Here is a 12,113-nt window from a genome sequence, read left to right on the forward strand (position 1 = left end):
ATCGTTTTTGCCTGCCTTGGAGTAATGATTCCACCATTGGATCTTAGAAACGGAGAAGTCGAGGTCGAAGCCTATCATCAAGGCTATCTACAAATAAAGCATAATCAGAAATGAGAAAATACAAATAAACAAGATCTGGAAGAGTTTCCGCTTTCGCACGCACCTGGACCGCTGGATTATGTTGAAGAATAAGACCTCGCCATGGCAGACTCTAGATTAAAGGTAATGAGCTGATGAAACCAGAGCAAGAGAGGCACCAAAGCAACTCGAGAGATACTTTCTTTGAAATCGGGATTTTGGGGGTCTCAATGGAAGGCAAGGTAGCGCTACTGAATCCCTATCGTACTGAAGCTGCTCCTCTCGCTCTCGAGAAAGACAAGGAGGTCACGAAGGAGCTGGAGGGGAAACGGGGGAGGATGGGCTGGAACCTAAAAACGCTTGCTTGTGCCCCACCCCAGCCCTATCTTGCTCCAGCTTTACGAGGGTGATCGACGATGGCCACACCGGGGAGATGAACGTCTCTTCAGGTATGAGATTATGTGGGAGACTTGAGCGCGTATTGGACTCGCCCTACTATGGACATGAGATACATCTGGTCCCACTACCCCGTGTCATATTTAAAAGCTGGATCTTGTTGTTCATGGCCCCATTTCTCACTGCACTTAAAACAGAGCCCCCGGGTGTGTCGATATGTATGGAGGGCCGAATTCTTGTTGGCGTTGAGTGTACTAAGTCTAAGATCTGCTTACCCGTGTGTCCAAAGATACTGCTGCTTTCCTTGTAGCCATGTCTGAAGCAAACAGTGCCTGGGTAAGCTAGTTGATCCCACCCGAGAGCTCTAGCGATTCGTATAAGTGTTGGTTTGTCGACTAAGCAGTCACCTTAGGAGCACGTCGTCAGTATCACACTTGCTATTCGCGAAATCTACCTTCCAAACAATTTCCAGAGGATCGAGCAAGAAAAGGAGATAGTCAATCTCTGTTTGAACCCGGTTGCTTTCTACGCAGAGATGTTTGCTCATGTCTGTCTTCCGAGTCATCTATAGAGGCTTTTGTTTGGACATAAAAATGGACGTATAGGTAGCTTTTAAGGTGATGTATCGTCTGCGGTTCTTCCCGTTGTACATCAATCGTTCACTAAATCGATGAGGAAGGTGAAAGTAGGGCCATCGACTGGGAAGCAAGCATGAAGGAAGAACTCTGGACTTTGGTTTCAAGCTGAACTATTTACTTCTTCTTAAACAATTTATTGCTTTCCATTCCACTGCTTCTGCACAAAGCCAACGAGCTTCAAACTTATTGCTACTTCCACTCCGTGAAGATTCTTGGTCGTCGTAGTAACACGTATCAAGCACCAGTTGAAAGACCCATTCTAGCTTAAAATCAGTCTTCTACACGATTCCTTATTTAGGAGCTTCCTATGGTGAATTGGGATACCTAAGTATTTAAAAGCTACGGATACACCAAAAAGGTGGGCATATTGAGTCTCGAACTGCTTGCTTTATGCGGCTCAACTATTGCCAGTCAGTACGGATGCATTGGTACTCCGATCCGATATCATCACTTTATTCAATCTCATATCCAGATCCAGATTGGGAGCATGGTTGCGAGTCTGCACCTAAGGTGCCTCGCCTCTCGTGGGGAACGTATTGCATTTTATGCATTCTACCCCGCTTCAATGATTGCTATTGCCCCGCTTTTCTGACTCTTCTCTGCTTCTGAACTTGCCTGCTCTGTTTCTTCAGGTTCAGAGTTAACACCTTTCGGCGATCTTCCAAACTATAATTGTATTTGCCAACTAGAATTCAGGAAGTAGTAGCAACGACGAGATTTCTTGCATTTTAGTACTCGAAAGGATGGAGAATTCAATACTGAACTGCCCGAATCAACCTGAATCAAAAAATGATTTCTTGAATTTTAGTATAGAAAGCAGATCGAAAACCCCTATTTAATTAGTTCTTTCGAGTCACTCACTGAAGAGGGAAAGAAAGATCAGGGGAAGAAGCGGGGTAGAGGAATTGGTCAACTCATCAGGCTCATGACCTGAAGACTGCAGGTTCGAATCCTGCCCCCGCCTTATCACACGTCAGACAGATACCCAGGATCCGAGTCCTGATCACCTATTTTTTAATCCCTGTTGTTATGGAAAGTGTTGCTGTGTCAAATCGAGATTATGTGGGTGTTCATCTTATTAAGCAATTCGTTCGTCCTCAATAGCTCAGTTCGGTAGAGCGATCGGTTGTTAACTGATTGGTCGTAGGTTTGAATCCTACTTGGGGAGATTTGATTCATTCTTTAATGTAAGAATAAAGAATGGAATTAAAGGGCTTGCTTTGACCCTTAGGAGTAGAGTAGGTAACCCGTTTGCTATCCTTATTTCTATTTCTATTGCATTTTCTATCTCATCGTATCACATTGTGTTCTATGATTCCACTTCGACAAAAGGAAAGAGCATACCTAAGTTCAATAGCTTTACGTCCGCTATCCCGATCATGATTTTCCTACCCTCAGGGGGAAAGTAAAGGCCCTTTCTTACTCGAAAGCCGTTCCAATCAAGGAAAGAGCCAGAAGTAGACCGACTTGTAGATCGGGTAGCAATAGGCTATGACATCTCTCACTTTACCAAGAACATAGGGCGTAAGATCAAGAGGTTCTTCCACGGAAAGATGGGGATCCTGTCTCTCCACAAGGGTTCCCTTTCTATCGAACTGGCCTTGGCGAGTCGCTTTAATTCCACTGGAGGGTTGTAGCCGTGTGATGGGTGACTATCTAGCACGGTTCATAGAGCACATGTATGTAGTCTGCGCTGGTGAATGGAAGCCCCCGCCGCAAAAAAGAAGCAGCTCTTCCCACGGCTCTGTCACCATCGACTCTATTTATTATTATGGTAAATCATTGTATCAAGATGTCAATCTTAGATCTTATTTTAGTTCGATACGTCCACCTACGAAACTCGCCCTTGGCTTTCGTCTCGGTAGGTGTATTATTCTACATTTTCCCAAAAGGACATTCATTCATTTCTTTCTTCCCGGGCGATCACCATGACTAAAACGAAAACAAGACAAGAAATCAAGACCCGTACTACATGAAAAGGGCTGGTGGCCGACATTTGGGAAAGTCGGGCCGCTCGGGTGTCTTCATTCAAGCGAGGGTACAGAGGAAGAACGAAATGAAGTGAGAGGCCGGGGGGCAGGGAAAAGAGTCGAGTCGATCGACCGGGAGAAGCAAAACGAAATCCGGATTTGGCCGAAAAAGATGCAACGTTATGGATACCATGACCGATCACCATCGAGAAAGAAGAATTTTGATAAATCACTTCGGGTGAGCGGGGCCTTCAAGCGGCCTCAATACGCCGGGGTTGTAAATGACATACCTTTCCTTATGGGAAATGCCGCCTCCTTACTAAAAAGGAATAGAATCAAGTTATTTTTACCAAAGAAGTCCCGCTCTGACGGCCCGACGAGTCATCTACTAAAAAGGACCCTCCCCGCTGTGCGCCCCTCCTTGAATTATTCGGTCATGCAATACTTTTTTAATACTAAGAATAAAATGCATTTCGACCCCGTCCTAGTTCTCAATCATTTCGTGGCACCGGGTGTGGCTGAACCATCTACGATGGGGGGAGCGAAGGGAGGAAGCTTAGATAAGAGAATACGCTCTCGCATCGCTTTTTTTAGAAAGCTCTACCAGCGAGAAAAAGTGTTTGGCCCGAGCCAAAAAGAGGTTGATCCACTTCATTCGCCAAGCGAATGATCTTCGCTTCGCGGGAACAACAAAAACCACCATATCGCTCTTTCCTTTCTTCGGTGCTACCTTCTTTTTTCCAAGGGATGGGGTTGGGGTGTATAATAACCCTTTTTTTGAGTATGCCCGGAAACAACTCCTAGCTCAATTTAGGATCAAATGTAGGAACCTCATGGGTAAGGATAAGGTAATGGAATTGATAGAGAAATTCATAGACCTAGGTAGGATAGGAAAATTGATAAAGGGAATAGAGATGATGATAGAGATCATACTGAGAAAGAGGATAATTCCGTACGGGTACAACTCTTATTTGAACGAAGTGCAAAAAATGCGATCTTTTTTGTCTAATAGAACAAACACTAATACCTTAATTGAGTCGGTAAAGATCAAATCTGTTTATCAAAGTGCTTCTCTGATTGCTCAAGACATCTCTTTTCAACTGAGGCACAATCCAATCTCATTTCGTTCCATTTTTAGTAAAATAGTGAAGGATATTCCATTAATAATGCCAAAAGGGGTGGAGGGGATACGTATTTGTTGTTCTGGTCGATTAGGGGATGCGGAAATAGCTAGAACTGAATGCGGAAAGTATGGAAAAACATCTTGTAATGTATTTAACCAGAAAAACGATTATGCTCCCGCAGAAGTATCTACTCGTAACGGAATTTCAGGTGTCAAAGTGCGGATCTCATATAGTCAAAATAAGAAGGGACGTGCTATATCCGAATCGTACAAAATATAGTAAATATTTTAAATGCAGATGTAGTAGGGATCGCAAACTGGATGGTACACAACTTGGTTTTGGAAGATATGGCACCAAAAGTTGTAGAGTTGGTCGTATTTCATATCGAGCCATTGAAGCAGAGCGTCGGGCTACAATCAGACAATTCCATCGTGCTATGAGCGGACAATTCCAAAGAAATTGTAAGATATGGGTAAGAGTTCTCGCAGATCTTCCTATTACGGGGAAACCCGCAGAAGTTCGAATGGGAAGAGGAAATCCAATTTCGGTAAGACTTGATCTATCATCTTATTCTTTTTGTTTCTTTTTGGGGGGACTAATAATAGTTATCATTGTGTTTGCGGTTGTAGTTTTAGATCCCTCATTGATCGTGACAGATCAAGCTAGGGAACTAATCATGGAATGGATTCTCTCGCTTGCCCAATCTTTTTATCACATTCTACGGGCCCTTTTCACAGAAATGCGGCACACCTTGAGTGGACGGGAGTGCTATGCCCCCTAGTAGGAACAAAGCTGCTGGCAAAAAAAACTCCTTCGGGTTCGGAGGAGGAAACCTCCAAGCCGGCATACATTCATCTAATGCTATCAGATGAGAGTGATAGTGAGAGCGTTAACCAACAAAGGGGTGGGAGCGATGTGCCTCCTTTAACTATTGACTTGAACCGACCGGCTCAGGATCAGGAAGATATTCGGCAATATGCCGAATCAATAAAGGAATTTCGGATTGATGAGCAATTCGAGAATTTCAAAAGGAATGATTCCACTTCCCCGCTCTATGATCAATTATGCGCCTACGTCGGAGATGCTTATGTTGTTAAAAACCAGTGTATCCGAGAGATCTCGGAGAACTTTCATGCAACAGACGCTGGGTTAATTGATTTCGTCAATCAGACGGATGACACTGAAGGGCAAAGAAGAGTTATATGGGATCTTATCAAGCTTCATTTCCAGGATGATGTTGATAAGATCCCACCTGAACTACAACAAAATGAAAATCCAGAGGAGGAATGAATGGTATGGTAGCCATCATCATCATTCTCTTTTTCATTATAAAGATAAAGGGCTTGCTTCATTTGAAGAGTTAGTTGGCCGGCCTACCGGCCCGCAGATGTAGAGACAGAGATAGAGGTTGCCTCTCTTCTTGAACTGCGAAATCAAAGGGACGCTTGGAAAGAAGGGAACGCACGGCTCTTATCTGGTTCGAATCCAGTTCGTCCCAGCCGGTCACAAAGACTACACCAAACTACACTAACTATGAGTTTATGAAAGCGTAGAAAAAACAATAACTATATATGGGAATATGAAAGCAAGAATTACTAATTGTAAAAATTACAATCGAAAGCCCCCCCCCCCGGTAGAAAACCAGCTATCGTTTCATATATGCGCTAGGATATATATAGTATCCTATCCCCCTCAATCTCAGGAGTCGCTTTCTCTATGCCCGACTTACGAGCTCTTTGCTTATTATTTATCGGGTGGGATGAAGGTCGAAATGTCTAGTTTGAATTGCTTATGCTTATATAGTTTGAATCGTCTAGCTTCATACCAAGGTTGTTCTACAAAAGAACCAAGTAAGAAAGTAAGCTCGTTCAATTGAAATAGCTTCCTCGCTTCGCAGTTCAATACCCACTGAAACTATGGATACGATAGACTCGGGAGGGGTAAAGGGTTACTTTATTTGGGCTGCTAAGTCTTTCTTGTTGATTCCGGAAATAAAGAGGACCTTCTTAATCCTTCGTGCTCCACACCCGCCTCACTGGACCTATCCATTCGAGCTCTCTCCTCTAATCCCAACTCAACACGGCTGGACGACGACGCCTCTTCACTTATAACGAAATCACACTTTAAGCCCGATGAATTCATCTACAATTTATGGATTTGTCGGTTTGGCAAGGCAGAACCAGGGCCCTTCTATTAAGGTTATATTATAGTTTCGATAGGAGAGATGCAGACCAGATAGGAATGCAAGAATACTCTGTAAATTGTTTATTAATCGGTTTAGTCTGTGGAAGAGAAGTCTCGATCTAGAGGATTGCCCCCCCCCCCCAGACTGACCTAGTTGTCCTTGACTTGCTTCGAAAAGAAAAGACCTAGTACTTGTTTACCTTGACCATGGCTACTTTCCCGCTGCCTTTCCTTCTATACTTTTCCTATGTGCTATCCCAGGCATCCCTTGTCAAGCTACCTATCCCTACGAAAAAGCAAGCCTACTTACTACGTGTTTTCCTCTATTGGCAAATATGCATATACTGACCTACTCACGTGCATATCTTGCATAAAGCCTTCCCCTAAAAAACAAACTAGCCCGTATCTTCCTAGTCCTTGTTGCCAGCCCTACTCGACTTTACTCGACTATTTAGAAAAATCTACTACTTGAATGCATACTTTTACTATTATTTAAAGAAAAAACAAAAACTATTTCTGAGTTTATGCCCCACCAACAGAGCAAAAGAACGCTCAAATGAGGAACTAGAATATGAAAGTGCAAAATATCCTACCGAACAAAGAAAGCACTATATCTCATTTTTAAAATATGGTAAAAATTCTTCAACCTAACTCAACACAACTATATTTCGACTGTATATGTATGTTTGTAACGTACCACAAAACCATCTTAAGATTAGACAGTTATCAATCAGCAAACGCATTGACCACATGCAAAAAATCAAGACGGATCTCCTTCCTTTTATTCGGTGCTTTCCTTTTATAAGTCACTGCTATTCTTCCTTGACCCTTCTTACCTTTGCTAGATTTTGCATTCCCCTCATTACTATTCGGCTCAGTATTATCTTCACCTTTGGAATTGCTTCCACCAGAAGTAGACGACAAGTACCGTAGATGTCAGAATTTCGTATGTAGCAAATTCAGGTAGTAAGTAATGGAACTGTAGCATGCAAAGGGATTGTACCATGGAAATTGAGAAGAAATCTCCATCAAGTTTTTCCATTTTATGCCATATGAATAAGAGATTCCTTTTAGTTAGAAAGCTCGCGTAGAAGTTTGCTATCAAAGACCTCGGTATTCTTTTCATCCGCGGTTTCCCACTTCTCTGTCTCTGGGTGAATGCCTCTACCAGAGGTTATGCGCCAGCTTGGGAAAGCCTTAAGTTATATCTTAATCTATCTTGCAAGGTAGATTGGATCATGTCCGCGATAGAAGTTGCGGAGGAATGAAACGACGATTTCGGTATAGGAATAGAAAGGGATTGTGCTTTCGACCGTGGCGAGATAGGATAGACTTGGTATTCTTTCTTGTCCCTTGATTGCCAACACTCTGGGGCTGAATTAATTAATGAAACTAATAGGAAGGATTGGGATGATGAACTGGTGAGATTCTTTCTTTCGCTGACTGACCAAGGTAATTAATTCCTTCCATTGGTCAGGCGGGTAAGCAAGGAGACGACGTTCTCATTAAAAAAATGAAATATGCCATGCCGAATTCAAAAACAACTCCTTAAACTCCGTCGTTTACCGACATCCTCTCAGCTATCATACATCCTCCGCTTATCTCTCTTAGGCATAGGCATCTCAACACATTCCTCCTTCCGAGTTGCTTGTCCGAACTTGGCTCTTTAGTAAAACGAAGGAGCTGCTAAGCTATTATTAGGTATCAATTTAGGAGCCTTTTGTCATTTCCAACTGCATTATTGTGAGCATTCGGAACCCGTTCCTATGCGGTCATCAAATTGGCTGGCTTTGGACCCTCGATCGCAGCAATGAACTAAGCATCCCACTTAACTTACTTTTGGTACTTTTGAATCTTGTCCCATCCCATAGCTTCACAAGTGAATCTACCTATGGATCCATAAAGTTGATCATTACTTTTCAAATGCTTATTTCATGTGTCCGCCATAGCGCTTATCTATCTCCTGGTCTGATTCATCTTTAGAATGTAACCGGACATATTACAAGGCGAAAAAACAGGGATTTCATCGATTCCGGATTGCCCAATGTCTCCCTTTCCCTCTTTCCTTTCACTTTCCTCGCATAACGAAAGCATGATTTACTCGAGCTGAGTATCTTGTTAGAGTAGTAGATTCCACGCTCGAGATGATGTGTGTGACTGGGCAGGAGATTCTTTTACTCCAAAGCCGTTGCGCAGGTTTGTGTGTGACAACTATGTCGATCAGTTTTTAAAGACGCCTAGAAACTATGTCTACAGATTCCGGGAGAGAGTACAAGTGGTGCCATCGGAGGAAGCTGACAACCTCAGAACAAGAATGGAAAAAGGATTGATTACTCGACGAAGTAGTACCAACAGGATATATTAATCACTAGGTTACGGTAATATGTGCTTGTCTCCGAAAAGAAGGATAAAAGGATAGATTAGCAAAGCAGTCACTCCCAACGGCAGATGAAAACGATACCGACACATCTTCTAAATCATCTTAACAACCTTGAAGATACGGGATTATATAATCAACTCATTTAGTTGATAGATCATTATTGGATTCTTTTTATTGTGACCAAGATCCATGAAATAGCTCTCTTTATACTACGTTATAACTAGCGGATACTTCCCATTCTTATGTCTTCTTTCCTTATTACGACTCATGTGCTTAGATAAAATACGACGTTTGAGTTTGGACATAGCCAATTGCTACTTATGGTGCTAGGCCTTTTCAAGCAATGGAAGGCAGACTTGAATGCCAATCAGACATGGCCAGAAGCTTAGATAATATCACTAGTTTCTCTTGTTTATCACTTAATAAATAGTCTTTTTTGTCCCAGGGAGCGAGGAGAGAAGATGACAGGTTGAGTAGAGAAAGGTGGGTCATTGTCCCAACGTAGTAGTATTTTTGTTTTGTTTTCAGCTGATCTATATAAAAATAATAGAATAAATAAAGGCAAAGGATTTGGTTCAGTCGTCAAGTAAAGATTTCCTTTACCCAGAGTTGGGAACTCTGAATAGTTGTTTGAATACCGACTGCCTTTCTTGCGCTTCAATTCCTCTTATCCAATCCAACTTCCCCTGGGAGCCAAGCAGAAAAGCAAGTCCTCTAGTTATGGATGCAGTACTCACCTCACTAAACTTAGGAAGAACTAATTCAAGTAGAATTACAAATAGCGAGAAGTGGATGAAAAAGGGATCGAGCCTAGCTCGAAAACAGCTGCTGCTTCCCTCTTTCTTGCTTGCTTTACTCGGTATTCAGTGAAAGATTAGGCTTGGTAATTACAGTTACCAATGGTAAGGATTGGCACGTGAACTTTCCTTTTTATCAAGCTCGAAAAAGCAATGGGTGGGTTGGCTGTGAAAGGAGAGTAGAGTTTTTGAGTTTTGTAAGAAAAGTACTGGGTGAGGCTCCTCACATCCATAACATATTATCTGTACTCTTTTTCAAGCATGCCTCTTTTTAATGACTCTCTTTTTCAACTTCATTGTGGCATTTCATTCTGTTATCGACTAATGGTTGACACTAGAGAAGCATTGAAGGCTCCTTCCATAGATTCCAAAGCCATGTTTGTTATTATCAGAATATTCTGACTCCCTTGTTGTCTTATTGATCTGACCAACCGCGATAACAACATTGCCATTCGGGGTTACGCGAGTCGGAGTATTACTCTCCTAATGGAATATTCCAGCAGGAGCAACCGAACCATCTTCTCGTTGTCCTTCCATTCTTCTGACCCATAAAATAGCTCTTGGTCATAAGAATCCAGCCGGAGTTCGAAATCGGAGATAAGAATTGAATCGATTTCAGGCACTTCCCTCAAGCCGAAACCGGAACAGGAAACTTGTAACTTCTAGCCGAGAAGGATAAGAGAGGTTTGTCTTGCTTTGCCTTATAGTGATTGTGTGCCAGGGTCAGCGAAGAGACAGGACGCTATTGTCCTAGACTACTTGGACTAGTCTACTAGGACTCGGGGGAAGAGACTTGTTTGTGATAGGACGAGAGATCAAGTACAATGTTCGGTTCAAACTAGGCAACCTCTTCGTTATAAGACCGAGAATAGTATATGCCCCTTCTCACCACTAGCTAGGGCCACCAGCATTAGGAAACTAAGGAAGAGTCGTATGGCTAAGGAATTCAGGGCTGATAGAGCTCTTGGGAAGAAGTCAGTATCCAGCTTTCTTTCATTGATATCACAATAACAAGCGAGGAAAGGACAGTCTTTCAAGAGAAGATAGGTCTGTTTTTCATTAAGGAATTGCAGCGAGTATTGCTTGTTTCCCAGATCCGGTATCAGGACCTGTCGATAGATGGGATGGACCCACCCGTTTGACTCTTATGAATTGATAGTTAGATACTATTGCTAAAGGAAAGTAAAGATAGTGGTTTGTGTTGCAAAAAGCTAGTTCAAGGTCAGGCTCCGTCAAACAGAGTTGTCAAGAATGAAAAGTTGAAAGAATGATGTGTCAAACACTGATTGCACACAGAGGTTAGTTAAGTATAGGAAGTACTGTCCCTAACGAGAAGTATGCTATTGTCCCAATAAAAGGATAGTTGGACGGTATCGATTGGGGGAATAGGGATAGGTGGTTAAACGCGATGCTGCGCCTAACTATATAGAACCGTGATCCATGAAGAGAAGTCGGCCAGCTATTAAGTCAGAGAAGTCATCAACCTATTACTAGTGTCAGTTCTGTTAAGAGAAGTCATCAACCTATTACTAGTGTCAGTTCTCTTCTTCCTCTCTACCAATTGAAAGTAAGTATTGATTTCGCCTAATAGGGACAAAGCAAAGTAGGGTGGTCAAGTACAGTATGCCTGGAGTTCGTAGTGCCCGCTAGATATCATTGGCAAGTTATAGAAGTCTTTCTCTCTTTTGAGATATCATTGGTCAGTGCAGCGAGGGGCAACCATCATTTCTATTGCTCTGTAAAGAAAAGATAGGACAAGGGTCTTGCTCCACCCAATGGAGATAAAGCACGGGGATCCGTTAAGGGCGTATTGAATCGATAAGAAGCACTTGAATTCTAGTGGGTCCAGCTACCCAACACTAGCCCCGGATCATTTATGTATTATCAATTGATAGTAGGGGCAGGCAGGGGAAACTCTTTATATCAGTTAAGTAAACTACGGATTGTATTGTGGGCAGGGATCCTACTTCTATAGCAAAGTAAAGAAGTGTGGAATGCGCTATCTCGAAGTAAAGAAGTGTGGCTTGATAGATAAGTTGCACAAACCTTTGAGCTCGATACGATATAGTCGATCGATTAGTTCATAGACGGGAAGCTCCATTCTCCCATTGTTCGGGACTCTCATTGTTTTGTTCAGAAAGTAGTCGGCATCTTCCTTTATTCAATTAGCAAGGCAGTGCTAGTTGATTTCATCATTTCTAGGTATACCCTCTCCCTTTTCTACGAAGGTTTGCTGCTCCGCCTGCACCAGTGAATTATTCTATTCTTCTCCTTTGGTTCAGTCTGTGGGGAAATCAGAATTCACCATTGAATCATGTGGATCAGCTCCCTTACATAATAATATTTCACTGTATCAGCTACGAGGGGAAAATCTAGAAGACAGAGGATAGAGAGTGAGAGAAAGAGTGTGAGACTTGCGCCGCTCTCCATTTCGAGGGGATTTCGACGATTCTGGGGTGATTGAACTATTTCTTTACCTGTTCAATTTCTAACGAATCAAGATATCCTCTTGTTCCGGTATAAATAGTAGCTATCTGCTCTTCCAC

The 12,113-nt window shown here is 42.5% G+C and overlaps 2 non-coding genes and 1 pseudogene across 2 annotated transcripts; all 3 read left to right on the forward strand.

Moving 5' to 3' along the window:
- Positions 1-2,002: 2,002 nt before the first annotated feature.
- On the forward strand, positions 2,003-2,076 carry TRNAM-CAU (transfer RNA methionine (anticodon CAU)). Its single transcript has one exon. It is a non-coding gene; the product is annotated as a tRNA-Met (tRNA).
- Positions 2,077-2,206: 130 nt separating this feature from the next.
- Positions 2,207-2,280, forward strand: TRNAN-GUU (transfer RNA asparagine (anticodon GUU)). The gene has a single exon. It is a non-coding gene; the product is annotated as a tRNA-Asn (tRNA).
- Positions 2,281-2,873: 593 nt separating this feature from the next.
- LOC123071717 (ribosomal protein S3, mitochondrial-like) lies at positions 2,874-4,485 on the forward strand (annotated as a pseudogene).
- Positions 4,486-12,113: the final 7,628 nt, after the last annotated feature.

This window comes from Triticum aestivum, chromosome 3B (assembly GCF_018294505.1).
Source record: "Triticum aestivum cultivar Chinese Spring chromosome 3B, IWGSC CS RefSeq v2.1, whole genome shotgun sequence".
Taxonomy (NCBI): Eukaryota; Viridiplantae; Streptophyta; class Magnoliopsida; order Poales; family Poaceae; genus Triticum; species Triticum aestivum.